The following is a 13,843-nucleotide window of genomic DNA, read 5'->3' as shown; positions in this document are numbered from 1 at the left end:
TTTCACCAATATCTAAGAAATAACCTGCTGAAAACTGATTTCATTTTCATACTCTTTCTTAAAGTACTCATCTCCCTTGGCCTCTGCAATACCATACTTTAAGATTTTTCTTCTCTGGCCATCTCTTCTCAGACTCTACTGCCAGCTCATCCTCCTGCAACCAGCCTCTAAATGTTAGTGTTCTAAAGGGAAAGCCTAATAGTTTTCTTCATTTCTCATACTGTAGCCTCTCCCTTGGCAATCTCATGCTTCATCATGGTTACAACTGCAATCTATAAAGAAGTAAATGACTTCCACATTATCTCTAGTGCAGACTTCTCCAAGTTCCAGATCCCCTATATCCAACTGCCTACTGACATCACCATGCTATGACAAAGCAACTTAAACTCCATAGATACAAAACTGGATTCATGGTCTTCGTGGGTTCATGATTCCATGATCAACCAAACCTAGTTCTTCTCCAGTATTTTTTTTTAGTGAATGAATGGCATCACCATCCATCCAAGCTGCATAAGGCAAAATTCTAGAAATCTAGAAGTTACCCTTTATAACTCCTCTTCCTCCCCTTCCAAATTTAATCTATTCCAATTTCCATTAAGTGGATATTGCTGCATGAATTTCAACCTATTTTTTACACTAATACAAAAATAATCTCCCTTGCTGACTTCATTCCTCCACTAACCATTTTATCACTATCATGCCAAGGTCTCTATCAACTGAAACTTCCCCACCTTGCCTGTTCATCCCTCCCTAACATCTATCTCAACAATCAAATTTCTTATTTCTTCTAAATATTCTACCTACTCAAGCCACAAAAAAAATCTACTTTACAATTTCTGCATATGATTTATTCTTTCCCATTCCTCTTCCCTATCCAAGTCATGTCTTTTTCTCTCTCAAAACTCTTCTTAGAATCCTTCATTCGTTCATTCGTTAATTCAACCCAATATCACTCCTTACTAGGAAAATAAATAAATAAATAAAGTTAGATTCAGGGTCACAGTTTATTCAGCCCAATAATCTGTCTTTGACAGAGACACCAACAGAACACATATAGTTTTCCTCCCATAGTCCTCAAAATCAGTTATTACCCTAATATACTAATTATTTCCTCTATATTAAGCACTGCATCTTTCAACATACACATATTTTATGTCTTTTATGAACAGGTGTGTATTTTCAGCCTTTTCTACTTCACAAGGTTATAAACTTCACAAGTTTAACATCAACCATATAAAACTGACTTTTCTTTATTTGTTCCGAATTTCCTCTCAAGCACCTCAAGGTAGTCCTCCTATTTTAGCATTTTCTGACTTGGTGAACAGCTGGTAGTTTTTTCACCCATATCACTTGTGATTTTAAAGGAACACAAAAATAAATACAGCATGCATCACACCCTTACACTCTGCTTACAGGGCATGATCCAGCTGTATTCATATCTGTATTCCTGTTTCCGTAATAATGTCTCATGAAGAGAAGGTGCTCTATACATGTTCAACAAAATTAAAGGAATTCTGCTTAGGCCTGATGTTGTGTTCATGAATGCCAAAAGAAGTAGAACCTCTCAAATACGTTAACTCTGCTTCTGTTCAATAAAAATAATATTTGGGCTTAAAAAAGGTAGAAAGAATTGGTGCCTAGTATAGGTGAGGACACTGTAACAGAGCACCTTGCTGCTCTTAACGAACTGAAGCTGCTCTTCGATGTGATCACCGAACCACTGCCAGCGGAGGAAGCACAGAGACCCAGAGGGCTGCCAAAGACTAGAAAAGAGGAAATAAATGTAGGCCTGATTAAAAAAAAAAAATAGAAAGAATTGACAACAGTCCAGTATACTCAATGCCCATCCTTTTCTAAATTCAGATTATTTAAAAAATAGCTTCTAATCACTTAGGAAAGAAAATGCTAAGCATTTGTGGAACCAACCTATGTTATACCAGACGAATTAATTTCCTTTCTTTTTTTTTTACGAGAGTATCTTTACAGATAGACATCACACATCAAAAAGATGTAAAAGTAGTATGTTGGTAGAATTTCAACAAAGTATTTGACCAGGTTCTCATCACACCCATATGGATAAGATAAACAGAAGATGGATAACGGTACAATTAGGTAGTGAGGTAACTGTTTAACGACCATAACAACAAGTGCTCATTAATGAATTGTTATCAACCTGAAGGGCAGTTCAGGACTTTCATCTGTGGCCTTTCCCTGTTCAACAATTTTACCAATAGGAGGAAAATATATCTACGGGATCAGTGAGTACCCATATCCAAATACACATATATAACTGTGAGATAGGCAAGCGCTGTAACTTATGCCACAAATGTAAAACAAACACACAAACAACAAAGAGGCTTAATGGCTTAGTTCACATCAAACTTAGTTCAATCTGACAGCAACAAGCTCAATATGATGTGGAAACAAGAAAAACTAATGTGATGCTAGCTGCAGCAGTAGTATCTCAAACATGGGTGACAGCAGTCCTGCTTAACTCTGGACAGATCAGACCACAACTGGGATATGCTGTACCCTTCTATGGGTCACTGTCTTCAAAGGATCATAACCATGCTGGCACATGTTCAGAACAGAAAAACCAGGATGCTTAGGGGCCTGAATACCATTAAAGGAAAGGCAGGAGGGAATGGAGATTTATAAATAGGACAAAGCAATGCCTTGAGAGGAAAACAATGGCTACCTTCATTCAGTCATTCAACAAACATGAATTTCAAACCTATTTCTGGCCAGACATTGTGGCTGTGACTGGGGATATAGGAAAAAGACAGTCTATATCTGTGAGAAATTCATGTGTATATCTGAAGAGTTGAAACAGATTTGATCTAAAAAAGCTTTAGATTGTTCTATATGATTTCATAAGGTAGAAATAGGAGCAATGGAAAGAAGTTCTAACGTAATTGATTTCAGCTGCATATAAGGAAGAGCATTTTAAGAGTCAAAGCTGTCTAATGAAGGAAGAGGCTGCCTGAGTAGACAAGGTTCCCATCAGTAATGGTGTACTTAAAGAGGAGACTGCTGAAATAAGACAGGCACTGAACTGGGCCATTTTTAATGTTCCTCACCTTCTACACTATGATTCTTTCTGTACTTCCTCAGGAAATGGACTCACCAGGTTCACCCTACTTATGTACTACAGCATCACAGGTTTCCCACAGTTGTGACTTCCAACTTTGTACCCTGTCCCCCACTGAAGCAATGCCATATAATTACGTATGGATCTGAGAGCAACAGGAATAATGCAATATAGGAAGAAACTAACCCATCAGCACAGAGAATGCAAAAAAAAATCAGTACTGTTCAATGTGCCTTATATTTGTAAAGAAAATGTAAGAATTCTCTATCCTCGAAGTAATAAATTCAATTTAAAATATTACGGAAAAAAAACTTTTTAACAAGTCTATAGAGTAAAACAAATGTGGCAAAATGTTAACAGTTGTTAATCTAGGTGTGTAACACTACAGTGATCCTCTTTCAGTGTTGTGTATGTTTGAAATTTTTCAAAATAAAAAGTCTGAAAAAAATTTTTAGAAATATATTATGTTCAATTAATATAAATAAGGATCTGCTATGTACTGCATCTCTTGTTGGAAGCCATTTTTTTCTAACCAACAAGGAAAAAATAATTTTAATTTAAGATCACTTTGAGAATTTGTGTCCTAAATAAGCACTCCAAACCCCTCTACTATAACGTTATGTGGAAACTAAGTTTAGAATATATTTCTAAAAAGAAATAATTCACCAGATACAGTAGGCCAAATACCATGAACTAATCAAATTATGAAATTGATTAAATGGCTACTTAAATCCATTTTAAAAATCACAGGCGGGATAAACGTAGAGAAAGGTCTAGACCATTTACTTTTATAAATTGGTTTAAAATTACTGAAGCTTATTTTCATTCATTTTATTTTTGTAATTTTAAAACACTCTCTAGAATACACTGGCTCTATATGCTGGAACTGGGTATTCAAACAGTTCACCCGTCCAATCTGTTAATATTAACTTCTTGGAAGCAGTCCCTCACACTTTAGCACTTTCTCAGTCTGGATACAAGAAATGGGCTACGATTGGAATTCCAAGGGCTCCCTTTCTTTTAAATAGCAGCCTGTTAAGACAAAAGTGATAAAAAGAGGGGAGCATCTTTTAACCACCAGCCCCGAAAAAAGGCTTCCCCTTCGGTTGTCGTCAACTCTGACTGCTGTCGACCCTTTTTCAACACACTGCCTGGTAGTTTCGGTTGAAAAACAAAATGGAAAAAAAAATTTTTTTTAATATATATATGTCCCATTTTCCTGGGGCAGGTAGATAGATCCCCTTTTGTAGAAGTGGCTAAAGCTAGGCTCCCCACGGATTTCATCTCGTTGCCAAGGCAGCGCCGACCCGACTGGTCCGGCACGAGGGCAGTTCCCGCCGCCCGGACCCCAGGGCGGCCCTGGCCTGCGGCAGAGCAGCCCCGGCCCAGCCCGGAGCTCCCCAGGCCGCAGAGTCCCTGCCGCGACCCCGGACGGCCCGGCGGGCGCCCCGGGACCGCGGCGAAAGGCGGGGACATGAGGCTCGACTTACAGTGACACCATCCGAGGTGACAGCACCAGTGCAGCTTGAAGCACTTGCCGTGGCTGTGCGTGGCACAGATTGAGAGCCCGTCGCACGGCTGGAAGTCGGGTCTGCGGGCGGCGCAACTCCGCGCCAGGGCCTGAGCCTCGTCCACTTTCTCGCTCTTCCAACCGCGCTCGGGCGCCGGCGCCGCGGCCGCACACATTTCCTCTCCCTCCGCGGAGCCGAGACCCGGAGCTCAGGAGGAGCGGCGTCTGGGCGGGCAGGAAACCGAGCCGGCTGAGGACGCGGGAGGGCGGGGCGCGAGCTGGGAGTCACGCCACCGCTTGAAGGTGGCGGTGGCGGCGGCGGGAGCGCAGCAACCCCAGGTTAGCACAGGAGCCGCCCCGGGTGCGACCGCGGTCTGGGCCTGCCGCCGCCTTCCCTCCCTCCGCCGTGGCGCGCGCCGCGCCCCCACGCGCACACGCACGCGCACACGCCGACCCCGGCAGACGCCACGAGTCCCTCCGCCAACCCCGCCTCCTCACACACGCCGGGCTTGGGTGCTGGGTCGTTGGCGTACCCCGCAGCCGCCGCACACTCAGTCCTCAGAGGCTGAGCCCGACCGACGGAGGGCCGTTAGGAACACACCCACCTCGGCGGCTCGGTTTTCACACGCAGGCCAGCTTCCAGGAACACTTCCCACACTCAGTCCCCACACACACTCCCCTTCGACACACACGTCCACAATCCGCAGAGGGCTGTGCACGCTGAGGACACGCCCTCCCAGACGTCCAGTGGGCTGGTCCCTGCGCAACTGGGAGCAAGGCTTTCTCACACGCACAGCCTCTCCCCACGCGCACCCCACGTTGCCCTCGTACACATCCCCCAGAGGGTCTGGGCACCCAGGCCCCTGGGGGCGCGTGCACATACGCACGCAACAGACGCGCGCTCCCCCGGGGCTGCCTCCTGCTGCCAGCAGGGCCACTGGGGCGCACGTCCCGGGCCACGCACGGCCACCAGCCCCTCGCGGCCCCTGGTAACCATCGCTCGCCCAGGTCTCAGCCCGAGGCTGCAGCCCCGCCTTGCTGAGGGGGAAAGTAACCAAGCTGGGTGCCGTGGTGTGTGTGTGTGTGTGTGTGTGTGTGTGTGTGTAAAAGAGATGCACGGGAAGTGCGATGCACGGGACTGGTATGTGGAATGTGTTGCGTGTGTGTATTTTGGCATGTATGTGATGTGTGGGCGTGTATGCTTGTTATGTGGAGTAGGTGTGGTGTGTGTGTAATTGGATGTGTTGTTAAGTGAGTACATGGTACATGTGTGGTGTGCATGATGCCTGTGACTGTTATGTGAACTGTGTGATATGAGGTGTGTATACACGTGTATGTGTCATGGATGCATGTGACCAATGTGGAGTGTCAGTGGTGTGTTTATGTGTGGTAGGGTATATGTTCTGTGTGTGATATTCGAGTAGCTGAGTATGTGTGTATCCATGTGTACGTGGGCTGCGGTGGGCACGGTTGTTACATAGCATGTGTGTATGTGTGTGTGGTATGTATGTGGCAGTGTGGTGCATATGACTGGCATATTGAGTGTATGTGTGCGGTGTATGCGGGTGGAGTTGGGTGTGTGCAGTATGTGTGTTTGTGGGCATACAAACAAGACTCGTGTTTGCCATGGACTCTGTGCCTTTGTGTGTTAATGCCCACCCTGGCCAGCAGGTGTAACTGGCCCTGAAGGTGACTGCAACTCTCCCACCCAATCAGCTTGCCTTCTTCCCTCTTGAGGACAAGTTGCTCCAAATAGATTTTCCATGCTAGGCTCCGCTGCTGAGAGCCCACCCCGGGCAGGGTTCAGTGAAGAGAAAACAAACCATTTGCTCCCGGGGAGCACAGTTGGGAATTAGCGTTTCCCTGCAACAAGGCCAGAACCCAGCCTTGAACACAGAAAAGGAGGGGACCTCCTCTTGCTATTTGCCAAACATTTTTCAGAGCAGAGGAAAATGCCTGTAATTGCCAAGGTTCAGGGAACAACAACAAAGCCTTTCAGTACAAATGCTGTGTGGGAACATGTTTATGCCCAGGTCCACCTTCTCCATTACTTTATTCCTTTCCTGCTTTGCACTGACAAGGAGACTCATCATGGTTTTGAAATAACCAAATTCATCTTCAAGCTTTGAAAATCCTCACTGCCATAAGCAATCTTCCCTTTTATTTAACCTTGGCTTAAGAAGGGAAATGTAATTTGCATATGTCTGACTCTAGTGAAGGCTTCATTTATTAGGGGTTGAAGAGAGACAATTTGGTGGCAAAGGTATTTTCAAGAAAGGTATGAATCAAAATCTCATAATATGGTTCCCTCCAATAACCTAACACTGAAACAGTTATAAACATGAAACATCATATCTTCAGCTTCAGCCCCAGGTGTCCCTCTCCCCCACCAAAAAAAATCCTAAGGAAGTACATCCCTGACTTATAAAATTTCTCCATCCCTGCTGTTAATTTCACAGTCTGACCCACCTCAGAATAACACGAATAAAAGGAAGGAACAATTTAATCCAAGAAATTCATAATCCATTACTGCTGTAGCAAGCCAAACCAGAATTTTTCGAAAAGGGGATTCCCATCTCTCCTACCCTATTTTTCTCCTTCCCCAACCCATAAATTCACTCTAATACTGTCCATGTTATATAAGGTCTTATAACAGAAATCTTTCAGTAACTAGTATTTGAACAGAATCCTTCCACTGGCTTTTACTCTAGGGTGAACCATATAAGATTCTACTATATGAAATCATGCCATCTTAGCTAGTGAAAAATGAGCACAAGAAGTAATGTGCCATATTGAGGAGGCAAGGTAAATTACCCAAATACCCTACTTTATGTTAGCCATATGATTTGAAGCTGAGAAGCCTTTACATTTTCTATAACATAAAATTCATTCCATTCCCTTGCCCTAAAGATGTTATTAACCTCTATTGTCTGCAGTGGGGCGGGAGGAGGTATATGTGCTGTGACCTGTCAAACGTGTATACACACAGCGTTCGGGATGTGTTGTCGGGATATAAGCTTTTTTTTTTTTTTTTTTTTTTTTTGCGGTACGCGGGGCTCTCACTGCTGTGGCCTCTCCCGTGGCGGAGCACAGGCTCCGGATGCGCAGGCTCAGCGGCCATGACTCATGGGCCCAGCCGCTCTGCGGCACGTGGGATCTTCCCAGACCGGGGCACAAACCCGTGTCCCCTGCATCGGCAGGCAGACTCTCAACCACTGCGCCACCAGGGACGCCCCATCCATAAATATTTAAACATCTATTTCTAAATGAACTTTTAAAAACCGTAAGTCACAATACAATTATCACATAGCAGGATACAATTTGACCATAAGTATGAACTTGTTCCATAGCTGCTGACCACCTATCCGGCTCCCCTTTAAGAATGCTGCTGCCTGGAATTTTCCTCTTTCCTGTCTCTTTCTCTCCTGCCTACCTCTTTAGCTTATCTGCCACTTCCTCAAGTTTTCTCTGACCAACCCAAACTAAGTTATATACACATTTCCTTTGTATCGCTTAACTCAACTTTAAACACATAATTAAAGAAGGAACTATTGAACTAATGTCTTTCCTCATCCCCCCTCCTCTGCTACAAATTGTAGGCTCCTTGAGGGCAGGAACATGGCCTCTGTCTTGTTCACCATATTGTTCCCAATACTTAATGCAGAGAATAAGTCATTGAAGTAGTGGAAATTATTCCATCTCAGACTCCCAAAGCCTGGAAAAAGTCCATCTGTGGTAAATTGTTTGTAAATACGTGTGAATAATTCCTATAATTACTTTTCCTGTAACCATATCCTTGAATATTTCCCTCCCGCACTGATTCTGAGCTTAGCTACGTGTATTAGTTAGCTATTACTGTGTAATAAATCACTCCAAAATTAACACAACACAGCTTCTGTGGGTCAGGACTCCAGGCATGACTTGGCTAGGTCCCCTGCTTCAAAGTCTCTCATAAGGCTACAATGAAGGTGTGGGCCAGGGCTGCATTCTCATCAGAAGGTTGGACTGGGGAAGGATCTGCTTCTAAGATCCCTCAGTGACTAGTTTGCAAGGATTTGATTCCTTAAAGAACTGTTGGGCTGAGGGTCTCAGTTCCTCACTGGTTGTTGGCTGGAAGGTACCCTCAATTCCTTGCCACATAGACCTCTTCATAAGTCATCTTGCTTTACCAGAACAAGCATGTAAAAAGAGTCAGAGAGTGTCAGTCTTTTATAACCTAGTCTCAGAAGTGATATCCCATCATTCTTGCCATATTCTATTCATTAGAAGCAAGTCAGTAGGTCCAGCCCTCAAACAAGGGGTGGAAGTTACACAAGGACATGAATATCAGGAGGCAGGAATCATTGGGAGCCATTTCAGAAGCTACATACCACATCATGTGAATTGCTTTAGCCAACGGGAGAATAGAAAACATGCTTAGCAAAGATTTCCAAAGGACATACTCATTGGGATTTGCCCTTTCTTTCTGTGCTTGAAACTGTGAGACCAACATGTATACAAGCCAGAGCAAGCCTGCTGGAGGGTGAAATGCCTTGTGGAGGAGAATGGAGGTGCCCCCAGTTGACAATTCCCAGCCAACTGTCTATTAGCCACTAGAGCATCAGTGAGGCTATACTAGATCATCCTAGACCAACCAGCTGATCCCAGAAGCATAAGAAAGTCCGGTAGAGCTCTGCTGAGCCAGTCTTGAACAGAACAACCACAAGGACACACCACAAAATCAGGAGCTGCATAAAACAGTTGTTGTTTCAAGCTGCTAAGTTTTGAGTAAGTAGTTTCTTACAGAGTAAAGCTAACTGATACACCCCCCAATTCTCTCATGTTGTAGGCAAATAATTGAGTATTCAAGAGGCTAAGTGACTTGCTCAATGTCACAGTGCCACAGGCACAGTGGGACAAGTTCTCTAGGACTGGGCATCAGAACAATACAGATGGTTCAAGTCTAAGCTCTGTTTTTTTTCTGGCTTGGAGACCTGGGCAAATCCTTTATGCTTTCCGGGGTTCAGTTTCTTTGTCAGCAAAACAAAAAAGAAGGTTTTCCAGAACATCTCTTAGCACTTAAAACTATGACCTGTCCACTTAGCTAGGGTTAGAATCCTTTTGGGTTCAGATGTCATTTGTGAATAGTCAGATAGTCCCTTCTTATCTGATTGCACATATTTGTCTAATGCTAATGTAAGTTTTGTCTACACACACCAACCATTCTGAACACTTTGATAAATCGAGTCATTACAAATCAGTTACTTTTTGGTTGCTTGATTGAACCAAGCAACTAATTCCACCATGGTTATAAATAACCTGCTAGTAATTGGTCAATTTGTCATATTAAAGCAATTAGAATGATGAAATGGATGGAGAAGCCCTTCCAAATGAGGTGCAACAAAATTAGAAGTCTTCTCTGGGGAGGGAGGATGCCTATTTAGCATTGCTGCTGGCATAATTCAGACCCTCATCATCCCTTTTGGTGTAAAGGAAAAACAGCAGCTTTGGAATCAGACAGAATGGAATCAAAGTTCAGCTCTACTACCACCTAGCTGAGTGATCTTGGACAAGTTATTTAGCCTCATCTCTTAACTGAGAATTATAATTCCTATATCATACACCTGCAGTAAACACTAAATATGATAACATGTCAAGAGGTTAGCACAATATCTGGCACATTGAAGAGCCTCAATAAATATTAGTCTTCCTCCGGCTTCCCTGTTGGCACAGTGGTTAAGAATCCGCCTGACAATGCAAGGGACAGAGGTTCGATCCCTGGTCTGGGAAGATCCCACATGCCGCAGAGCAACTAAACCTGTGCGCCACAACTACTGAGCCTGTGCTCTAGAGCCCGCGAGCCACAACTACTGAGCCCACATGCCTAGAGCCTGTGCTCCACAATGAGGGAAGCCACTGCAATGAGAAGCCTGCGCACTGCAACAAAGAGTAGCCCCCGCTCGCAGCAACTAGAGAAAGCCCGTGAGCAGCAACGAAGACCCAATGCAGCCAAAAATAAATAAATAAAATAAATTAATTAAAAAATATATATATATATATTAGTCTTCCTTTTCCCAGTATCTCCAAATGCCCTCCATGTTTATAGACTCTCTATGTCCAGTCCTTCCTTCATGATGCTGAGAAGACATTTCTCTAAAACAAACCTGATCAGAGCATACATGGCCTAAAAATCTTTGACACTTCTCACTGCTTACCGAACAAACTCCAAATCTTTGTAGGCTATACAAAGCCCTCCCCACCTCTTCTCCAGCTGCGCTTCCCCATGCCTCCAAATCTGTACCTTCCCCAGATGGTGGTTTTGTTTCTGGACGTGTAATACACTTTCCTGCCTGCCTCTGTGCCTTCCCCCATTCTTTTCTCTTTGCCTAGAATTGCCCGCCCCCTCCCCCCATTTATACATGAGAAATGCTCCCCTTTCCTTCAATTTCTAGCTTGAAGGCTACTTGAAGCCTTTTCTTAGTTCACTGCCTCCTCCATATTCAAGGACGTGCTGTGCCTACCACTTGGTACCTCACATGGCAAGGCAGGTACTGTGTATTTCCAGTGCTTGGCATTGTGTTGGGTACTAGAAGACACGCAACAAATATTTTTGAATGGACACATTAAAAGATTTATGACTAAACAGTCATAAATAGTATAGAATGGCAAAACATCTGTTTTTTAAAGCTTAAACCCCCAGAACTAGGAGATTCCTATGAAGTTGAACTTCAAAGGCTTCATAGGAATCTCCTAGTTCTGGGGATCTAAGCTTTAAAAAACAGATGTTTTGCCATTCTATACTATTTATGACTGTTTAGTCATAAATCTTTTAATGTGTCCATTCAAAAATATTCAACAAACTGGCTTGTTATCTTACTGAATGAATGTTTTAACCTCTATAGGTGAGTGACCCAGGCAGCAACAACTCTAGACTCCAAGAGGTATTTTAGACATTGCAAGAACGACAGACTCACAATAGAGAAATACTCATGGTCCTTCCCTAACCTTCTGATATTGTACCATGAAGGGCAGCTTTCCCGCAAAATATCCCATTGCACCACTATCAAAGGCAAAGTAGAAAAACAGGTATCTAAAACTGAACAGGACCTTTCAGGGCCTTCCTGGGTACAAGTCCCTAAGTGCCACACACACACACACACACTGTGCACGCATGCTTCTTGTTTGGCCTCCCCTAAGCTTCCCTGAGTTCCAAGAACAGACTTAAGCAGTTAATGATTAGAACAATAGAGTCACAAGACTCTTAGTTCCTCCTGAAAGGATATAGATAACAATCTGATGCATATCTTTGCATTGTTCTGCAGAAACTAAGATCTCAAACTTGTGGATGATGGTGACTACATACTGACCACAAGCCCACAGACCACAGACTCATTGGAAACAGAAGGCTGATGATTAAGATTCCTGAAACATCACCGTGTTACCTTACTACTAACCAACCAAAAAAATGTCCATGAGCTGATCCCGTACCCTGTGGCCCTCACCCCTAATGTGGCCTTTAAAAACCCTTCCCTAAGAGCCATCCAGGAGTTTGGGTCATTAGCTGCCCATTCTCCTTGCTTGGCACCTTGCAGTAAACACTGTGCTTTCCTTCACCACAATCCAGTGTCAGTAGATTGGCTTTGCTTTGCGTTGGGCAAGCAGACCCAACTTTGGTTTGGTAACACCCTGAGCCAGTCCAAAACAGCATTTCCTGTAATATTTTTGAAGCAGTGGAAGTAGTAGATATTTGTGGATTATTTTAATATAATTTTCAACATTCACCATTCTATCCCTTAGGTGCCCTTTGAAGACACACACCAAGTTTTGTCCCAATTTGTTTTATCAACTAGAGAAATATTTTTATCTATGAAAATTTTTTTTGTGGAAGAATAACCTCCAGAGTAGGTTTTGAACATAAAAGGGGAGGGCAAAAGGCCTCTGATTAATATGACAAGCCATCAGCCCCCTGTGGGGATCAGTACACACCCTCAGTGTTCAAGCCCCATAACCACTGGACTTTCCCTGAGTAATATGATGTGACAGTAATGGAAGTAGAATCTAGGTCAATCTTGTGCTCCACACAACACAACCGTTCTTTACGCTCCAGTGGTCCACACTTACTTCTGGAAGCGGTGGACCTATCATAATTTTGAAAGAACACTCTGGCTCCTTTTAATGGTAAGATAACACACACATTCTGCCATTTCCATTAAAAAAAAAAGAAGAAGAAAACCTTTTTTCTTGATGATTAGCAATTAAAATAATTCAGCTTTAATTAGCTCATTTCAGTACGCAGCAAAAGGCTAAAATGACAGTAAAGAGCAATCTGGAATACAATGACTGACTCATGGATTATAAATGAGACAGCTGAGGTGCCACATTCAACCCGTGAAGATGCTGGGCTGCAGTCAGCACTCCACCTACACCCAGGGCCCCAAGCATTTAGGTCACGTCCAGCATATAGTACTGGGCTCATTTATCCACTCCACAAATAGCTGTTGAGTATCTTCTGTGTGCCAGCCTCTGGGTTGGATGCTGGAGATAATTTAGAAGGGAGACATAAACAAACCATAAGAGTATAAAAGGTAATTGCTTTGATTAAGGGGTTTAAACAAAGCACAGTAGAAGAACGCAGGAGAAACAGAAAAATCTGCCTGGAGCCACCAAAAAATATCTCACGGAAAGGATGAGTTAGCACTGGCAATGCAGTCAACCTGGGCTGGGGTATTATGGGGAAGAGAACAGCATGCATGCAGGCAAGAAAGGCAAAGAGCCGCTCTGTAAGTCTGTCTTGTTCCTAAGTAATGCAGGCTTGACAGAGCAGCTAGACGAGGGGTGAAATAGGTAGGCAAGGGCCAAATCATGAAAAGCCCTGCAAAGTTTAGACTGAGTCCTCTACACAGTAGTTTTTGAATACTTTTAAGCTAGAAGCACTTTGGTCAATGGAAATGCTTACCAGAAAGCATAAATGAAACAAATTCGTAAAGTCCAGCTGCTCCCACTGAAGCTGTTACTTATTGGAGGGGAATGGTGGAACCTCATTTGTTTGTAACCCCCAAAACAACAGAGCCAAACCACTGTTTCAGGAGAGTGCAAGTTGTAGTGGGCAGCCTCTAACATGGCCCCCAGTGATCACCACTTCCTGGTATTCATACTCGGCATAATTCCCTCCCTTGAGTGTGGACTGGACTTAGCAACCCGAAAAGTTGTGATGGAGTCATGTCCAAGATTAGGTTACAAAGACTATAGCTTCTGTTGTCAGA

The sequence above is a fragment of the Delphinus delphis genome, chromosome 4 (assembly GCF_949987515.2).
Source record: "Delphinus delphis chromosome 4, mDelDel1.2, whole genome shotgun sequence".
In the NCBI taxonomy this organism is placed as follows: domain Eukaryota; kingdom Metazoa; phylum Chordata; class Mammalia; order Artiodactyla; family Delphinidae; genus Delphinus; species Delphinus delphis.
This window is presented reverse-complemented; position numbering follows the sequence as displayed.